Source organism: Amblyomma americanum, chromosome 3 (assembly GCF_052857255.1).
Source record: "Amblyomma americanum isolate KBUSLIRL-KWMA chromosome 3, ASM5285725v1, whole genome shotgun sequence".
Lineage (NCBI taxonomy): Eukaryota > Metazoa > Arthropoda > Arachnida > Ixodida > Ixodidae > Amblyomma > Amblyomma americanum.
The window spans coordinates 81201588-81208834 of record NC_135499.1 but is presented as its reverse complement, the minus strand read 5'-3'; the positions used below and the strand labels follow the sequence as shown (position 1 = coordinate 81208834).

At 44.6% G+C, this 7247-nt stretch overlaps 1 long non-coding RNA gene across 1 annotated transcript; it reads left to right on the top strand.

Annotated features, from left to right (window-relative positions):
• The first annotated feature begins 751 nt into the window (after positions 1 to 751).
• On the top strand, positions 752 to 4020 carry LOC144124690 (uncharacterized). The gene is made up of 3 exons (XR_013313254.1): positions 752 to 877; positions 3524 to 3583; positions 3788 to 4020. It is a non-coding gene; the product is annotated as an uncharacterized LOC144124690 (long non-coding RNA).
• Positions 4021 to 7247: the final 3227 nt, after the last annotated feature.

The following is a 7247-nucleotide window of genomic DNA, read 5'->3' as shown; positions in this document are numbered from 1 at the left end:
AAGAAGCAAGGACCGAACCACGAAGAAACTAATTGAAGCTCAGAGAATCTTAGCTCTGGGTGATCAGTGCGTCAGCCCACATTCTCTTGCCCTGTCAGGAAAAGAATGGGCGTAGTTGACAAAGCGCGCGAAACGCGATTAGCAGTTTTCTTTTCTTCTTATTTTTCTTTTTTCTTCTCTTGTTGCGCACTGTATTTGTTTGCCATCTCTCGCCCATGACGCCATGTGTATATATACATAAAAATTTCGTGCGTAAACATAGTTGAAAGTCAGCGTTGTGTGAGTCACTTTTGTGCGCATCCGTGTGTTTTGCGCTGTTTTCAAAAGTTTGAACCGCCAACTAGCCCGCACGTCCACCGCTGATAAGTATGTGTGCTTACTAAATGCATGAAGAGCTTTACAAAGCCGTGCAAATATATCCACTAGAAATTTTCTCGCCAAAGTAGATCTCTTCATGTTTATTTCAAATGCTGCATGGCGAGCATTCCAGGGCTGTTATTTCCTCCAATCTAAGCTCTTAATATCTGAGCTGCGAGGCGCGACCTTCGTAGCCCTTCCCGAGAACGCGGAATTTGGGTCACAGAATGTCACGCTGGTATTTTTCCTGGCACCTGCCAGTTACCTTGGAGTGACATCGCCGCGTCGTTCTTTTTTTTTTTGCAATTAGCGGGCTCAGAGGAATTTTTTTTGTCTGCGTCATGTATTTCCAAAAGACGGGCTAGATAAAAAAGAGGAGACCACAGCACTCACTCACGAATGCATTTTGACGTTGTTCACTTTTCGAGCTTTGTTATAACACTATAAAAAGCTGTGTGGCATGCTCTTTTTGGTTCATACCACTAAGAAAGGCTCCAGTGGCTTCAACGTGCAAAAACAGGTAAGAATTAATGGTTGTGCGTCGTGACATGCACATTACAATGTTTGCGAGTGAACTGGAACCTAAAAGCAATTCTTCCAGAGAGAACTGGAACCTTCAATGCTTTCATACGCGCACTCTTGCTTTGAATGGATTCTTATGCTTGCGAAAAGTAACACTGGCGATTAACTACGTAACACAGAAACACAGTAGCATATAAAATAGCTATTTCCTTTGCGATTGAAGACTGCGCCCGACGTGACAACGTGGTGAGGCAGAAGGTGGCAGGTTATATGCGTTATATGCGAAAAAGAGATTCAATAGTTTTTTTTTTATCGTAAGCAGCGACAGGTTTTCGGTTGGCTTGTAACGCGCATGGATACTCATGCGTAATACGCAACCTGATTACTTGAAATATCGGTATCTTAATTTGGCATAGGTGGTCGAGGAGCGAAGGAAACCGCGTGAAACTTACCTATGTTTGCAGGAATGTGTGGAACACGAAAAAACTAAATCTTTATCTATGGTTGTATAAAATATAAATTCTTTTTTTATAGTTGCAGCGTTCAAAGTTACGCACTTACACATTCTCCAAAAGGATTTTTCACCATTTGATTTGGACTTTGTCTATCGAGAATACATTCAATAGATCGCATCACACATGACTAATTTCTTGCAGGCACTGCAGGGTGTAATGTGTTATGCAAACTGAAGGTGTCAAAAAGGAAATTACAATAAGTTTGTTTGATCCGCACGAATGAAAACGATTCACCCTGGAAATTGTGCCAGTGGATCACGCAGTTTTTATCCTTGATTTGTTCCCACGACCACAGAACCCAAAACCACAAGCAATGGACACGTTACAAGCCGACGCCATAGTATCATCCCCACCACCACCACCACCACCATCATCATCATCATCATCGTCGTCATAATCGTCATCAACATCATCAGCCTGACTACACCCACTGCAGGGCAAATTCCTCTCCCATGTCTCTCCAATTAACCCTGTCCTTTGCCAGCTGCGCACACTGTATGCCCGCAAACTTCTTAATCTCATCCGCCCACCTAACTTTCTGCCGCCCCCTGCCACGCTTACCTTCTTTTGGAATCCACTCCGTTACCCTTAAGGACCAGCGGTTATCTTGCCTTCGCATCACATGCCCTACCGAAGACGATTTCTTCCTCTTAATTTCCACTAGGATATCATTAACCCACGTTTGTTCCCTCACCCACTCTGCCCGCTTCTGGTCTCTTAATGCTATACCTATCATTTTCCTTTCCATGGCTCGCTGTGTTGTCCTTAACTTAAGCTGAACCCTTTTCATTAGCCTCCATGTTTCTGTCCTGCAGGTGAGCACCGGCAAAATACAGCTGTTGCACACTTTTCTCTTTAGGGATATTGGTAAACTGCTATTCATTATCTGAGAGAACCTTCCATATGCGCTCCACCCCATTTTTATCCTTCTAGTTATTTCCCTCTCATGATCCGGATCATCTGTCACTACCTTCTCTAAGTAGATGTATTCCTTTACCACTTCCAGCACCTCGCTTCCTATTGTGCACTGCTGTTTCTTTGCTGGGGTTTTGAACATTACTTTGGCATTCTGCATATTAATCTTTAGACCCACCGTTCTGCTCTGCCTGTCTAAATAATTGGTCATGCTTTCCAGTTCATCTCCTGAGTGACTCAGCAAGGCAATGTCATCAGCGAATCGCTAATTATTTAGGTATTCTTCATGAACTCTTATCCCCAGCTGTTCCCAACTCAGGCCTCGGAATACTTCCAGGCGGTGAATAGCACTGGCGAGAGCGTGTCTGCTTGCCTGATGCCCTTCGTTATTGGGATTTTATTGCTGACTTTATGGAGGACTATGGTAGCTTTGCGGTTGCAATATATATCTTCCAGTATTCTGACATAAGGCTCTTCTACACCCTGATTCCGCAATGCCTGTTTGACTGCTGAGGTTTCCACTTAGTCAAATGCTTTCTCGTAATCAACGAAGGCTATGTATAGGGATTGGTTGTATTCTGCGCATTTCACTATCACCTGATTCACAGCGTGATTATGATCTATCTGGAATATCCTTTACGAAAGCCTGCCTGATCATTTGGTTGATTGAATTCTAAGGTATATGCTCATGTTTATGATATTAAATTTTAGTTTAAAATGATGACCTACGGTTCGTTTATTAGAAGCAAACGTCAAAACTACATGTTAACACAGCCTAAAACAATACCGATCCAAGAGGCTTCACTAAACGAGCGCTTAATAAAATGTAGCAATATTGCGGGATATGGCTGTTGTTGAAAAACGCTTCCTGCCATAGGCAAGTGCATTGGCGCCATCCGATTTCTAAACGGCGCTGCGGAAGAGGAAGAGGTCGTAAGATTAATTTGCTATTATCCTCTCAGAGACACACAATGCATGGTAGATAGTGTTCATTATAACACAGAAACTGAAGAAACTGTGTTGAATCCGAAGTCAAGTTTTTAACCGTTTTATATTTAGATACCGTTCTTACTCTTTATTACGCAGTCAAAGCATTGCTTTTAAAGAAAAATAAATTGCGAAAACCAGACACCAACACGCTTGGATTTCTAAAAGATTATGCCCCTACTTTGCTAACATGTGCGCTTGTGAACAAATATTATTTTGTCATGCAGGCTTACAAGGAAGAAAAATGGCGCTTATCAACGTCCTTCACCTTTTTCTAGCCGTCATCGGTAAGCACCACCTGCTAAAAATCGCATCGCAGCAAATTATGAAGGTGTGCAAAGATGCGCAAAAAAATAATTACCAAAGATAGTCCAGTTAATTGAGAGACTTAAAAAAGTGCTCGCAGCGGACACAGGTGATGTTGGGTTTCTCAACGACATGCTTTAGTCGTTTGGCACAGCTAGTCTTACATGACTGCTCATCCTTTACAGTGGCGCTTCTTGTGGCCGTGCCGGAGGCGAATGCCGCAGATCTAATCAATACCGTACTCAGCCTAGCGTCCGGTCTTGGCCGCAACGATGAACCTGAGCCCAAGCCAGAAGAATGAGTCCTACTCCGATTGCCCCTGCATATCGGCAAATGGATGACAGCTGACGCACATAAGTGAGGCTGTAGTACGATGTTCTGCTTGTAACCAGAGAATAAAACCATCCATTCCATGAAATTTAGTAACGTTTTGGTGGGACCACAATAAAGCTCCTGGATATGGAATACTTTGGGTCCTATTAACAACCTTTTTTTTAAATGCGTCAGCATTCTGTTGTTAGCCCACCTCCAAATATCGAAAGGAACTACCACATTTTGGAATAATGAATAAGGTAGACAAGTGGCGAGCAGTAGGCGGATCAAGGTGGACGAGTGCGTCGGGTTAGTACAATGCCGTTTGATAATCAAGTAGAAAGTAGTGAGACAATCTAGTCCTTAGATTTTTCAAATTTGGTTGTGCTGATGACGCCACAACAATATCGACCAATTAGGGAACTTTGTAACCGAGGAACCGGTGGTTTTTTTCAAGACGACAATCTTATTTCTGTCGTAGTAAAAACAATGACCGGCTCCATTTCCTTGTCTACATGGATCCCGCTTGTTTCAAAGCTGGAGGTATTTCGCGCTTGGGAAACAGCACCACACATTAAGTTTCCATCCTTCAGGCGTTAAACAGGGAGAAAGTCTGTGACGAAGACGCGTCGAGCTGTTGGAAACAGCAACACGACTTGTGAACTGTTCTTCACACTGCAACGATAGTGCTACATGAGACATTGGTCGGAGACTAAACGAGAAGTTTGGCTGCTACGAAAGAACAAAACTCTCAATTCAATGCGCTCTTAGAAAACAGTTTGCATTCGCAATGTATATATATATATATATATATATATATATATATATATATATATATATATATATATATATATATATATATATATATATATATATATATATATATATATATATATATATATTAGTGCAAGTAAATGAGAGATCACTTCGGATCTCATAAGCGCTCAGAGGCAGCAATCTGAGCGGTTTTATCAGGACCCCTGGTATAATTGTAGGACACGTAGCGACTTCGGCACGCAGCCGAGATGGAAGAAGGAAAGGCCATAACCCAAGCGGGGCGTTGAAAATTACTGTTTCATTTTTCTAGCGCTGTGGGGTGAAAATAATCTTCCCTAATTTTTCTTTTCTCTTCCTGTAATAAAGAGGAAGAGGGAAATTTTCCCCAGCTTCGGTGTTAAGCAGCAGCATATATCGGCAGATAGGAGTAGCCACTGTGCACTGAAGCTGGCGCTTCGGATGCGCTATTCCTGCAGCAGTGTCGTCCTATCCCTGAAGGAAACCTTATTATACACGAAGAAGCACACGGCCAGCACGAGCGCAATTCTCGTCCTGGGCATTCAAAAAACCTACGACAATATTAGCCACGACCATTACCTTTCACCATGACGACCAGAGACTGTGTGTCACACATACGGCACTACATGCAAGCCTTCAACACAACGAACGGCTCAGATCCACTCAGCACTGCATCATCACCTCAACTCTTTCTCCCCAACGGGGCACACCACAAGGCACCGTTCTCTCCCCCCTCCTATTTAATGTAGCCCTGTAGCCCCGCTGGCCAAACAACTTAGGAACATAGCTAGCTGACCTCGACGAGTCATTATACGCCGACGGCATCACCTGATGGACAACTGAAGGCTCCGTAGCGGAAGTGCAAGACATTTTGCAATTGTCAGTTCATATCATTGCTTCGAACCTGACCAGTGTGAGCCTAAATGTTCGCCGCTAAGCTCGGAGCTGCTTATGATCAGACAACCTCCCCGAGATCGACGCATACACCTCCGAATGCACGACGACCACAAGCCACTGGTCTGTAGTCCTTGGACTGTATATACAGGGCACTTTGGATGCAACCTTCACTCTACAAGTCCTAGACAAACAAACCAAAAAAATCGCGGGCCTTATCCGCAGAGTGGCCACACGCAATTACGGTCGGTCGAAGAGGGAGAGGGAGAGAGAAAGGAAATTTAATGAGAGTAAAGGAGGAGAGGTAGGCCAGTGTTAACATCGCCCTGGCCTGCTACTCCGCACTGTGGAAAGGGGAGGAAAGGGAAAGAGCGAATGAAGGCTGATGATGGCATAATAAAATGAGTTTCATGGGTGATGTCTACACACACAATGGCTGCCACTCGCATCGCGATGAGTAGACGCACGTGGAATACATGTCTTGAACACACACACGTATCAAGACATATTGGGGCAGGGGCTCCATGAAAACACAACTGTGCACTCTCATGCATGTCAGACCATAAACCCTGTAAACCGTGCAAACTGTGTAAGCCGTGTAGACTGTGCACAAGCGGTCACATACGAATATTCAGGCCTGTTTCAAATAAAAACTTGAGCACGGCCTTCGTAACACACCAGCAATCAGAACATTTCACCCTGGCGCCTAGAAGAGTTTTCTCAGAGAGAGGGCGAGAGTCCAGTTGTCTCACGGTCGATTCCAGCGTTCTCCTCTCACCAGTGTAGTTCAGTGTAGTGTAGTAGTGTAGAAAATCAGTGCAGAAAATAAATTCGTGCTGGGCAGGCGCGGCATTGTAAAATGCGCCCTATGTAGAAGTTTTGCATGGCAAACCGAAACATACTCTTAAAGCACGAGCCTGTGCACTTCCAGCGCACGCAGGCCTGATAGTCTGACCGTCGAGAGAACGGGTGCACTGTATCTGAGAAGATCGACTACCAGCGCCTCGTACACGTGAAGTAATGATCGCTCAGAGGGACCCCAGGATTTCCGTGCCGCACAACTTACAACGCTTGCAAAAGCTATCGAGCTTTTTCTTGAGCAAAGAAGCGTGCTTCGTCCAAGACAGGTCACGGTCTATAGTAACACCTAAGAATTTGTGATGTGTTACGTGCGGAACAATGTGTCCGTCGAATGTGACCGGATATCACGCCATTAACGTGCGCGTGAAAGCCAAAATTACGCTTAGAGTTGGTGAAAGTTCATGCCCCTGACGGTGCAAGTACGCAGACGTAATGGAAATCACACGTTGCAACCTTGCTTGCACTTGGGGACGTGTGGCACTTGATGTCCATATGCAAATATTGTCTGCGTAGGCGGATATAGAAACAGTGTTCGGTAGTTGTTTGAAAAGTTCACTAAGCACGGGATTAAACAATGTTTAATCAAATCTCTGCCCAGAAATATGGACCCCGAGCCATTCACGGGCAGACGCCAGGCCGAACCTGAATATTAAACCAAACACTGCAGAGGTACATCCGACATCCTCTACGTGGACGCGGCTCAACACAACCTACCACGTTACTGTACCTCGGTCGCCACCTACGAGGATCGCACCAATGGGGCCGCAGCCACCCTCCACGCCA